We start from the raw sequence: 1087 nt of genomic DNA, 5'->3' as shown, positions 1-1087 counted from the left end.
TTATTGTGACTCACTTATGGATCATTTATACATGCCTGACTGGCAGCATGCTTAGGATACAGTTCTTGTTCCATGCAAGCACAGTCATGCCTTGTCACTGGGAAATTACTGTGACACGCATATGGATCAGTTATACACAAATGATTCATTGCTATTTCCTGGAGGGAAGATCCCCTCCTTATTGTGATTATTGTCTGGTTCCAGCGATTGCCTGGTACTTCTAGTTTGAGTACCAATCTACGGGATGCTCGCCTTTGATATCTCTCCAGGTTTAGGGCAGGAAATGAGTCTTTTCCTCTCTTTTCAGTCCATTGGAGAGGAGGCATGTACATCTGGATGAGCCATCTTCCACTTTATTGAGGAAGCAGGGTTCCTCAATTACCTTTAGTTGTTTTATGCATCTGCATAGTTATTAGTGCAGTTATTTCATGCATAGTTGTATGGTGTGTCCTTGACATTTTTCTATTGATTTTAATGTTTGATGAGCTATTTGAGAGGAGCATATGGAGTTATGTAGAGAGACTGACTGACAAATGAGGAAGTGAAGGAGCGTTGCGGTGTGGATGTGGATGTGATAGAAAGTGTTAGGAGAAATACATTGAGCTGGTTTGACCGTGTGGAGAGGATGGAGAGTGAGAGACTAATGAGGAGTGTGTGTGCAAGTGAGGTGGGGGGGGAGAGGAAGGGAGAGCCCGAGGATGAGAGGGAGGGATGGAGTGGAGAGGCATATGGGAGAGGGGGGTGTGAGCTTGGAGCAAGGCAGTGAAATGACATTGTACAGGGTGACATGGAGGTGATTTGTTTGTGGCCACCCCTTACAGCATTGGGGGCGTCTGGCAATAGATAGAGTTAGATAGTCTTGTTATTTGTTGTATTTATTATATTGATGACATGGAGGTGATTTGTTTATGGCTACCCCTTGTGGGATTGGGGTGTCTGACAATAGATAGAGATAGATAGACTTGTTATTTGTTGTATTTATTTTATTGGTATACGTACATATACTGTATGTATATAGTTTATCCATGTTCTGCTTTTACTCTTGTTAAACAGTGGCACGGAAGACCATTTTATTAAAATGAGAGCA

This window comes from Coenobita brevimanus, chromosome 25, assembly GCF_032717465.1.
Source record: "Coenobita brevimanus isolate Jiangsu-jjx chromosome 25, ASM3271746v2, whole genome shotgun sequence".
Lineage (NCBI taxonomy): Eukaryota > Metazoa > Arthropoda > Malacostraca > Decapoda > Coenobitidae > Coenobita > Coenobita brevimanus.
Note: the sequence above shows the minus strand (reverse complement) of the source record.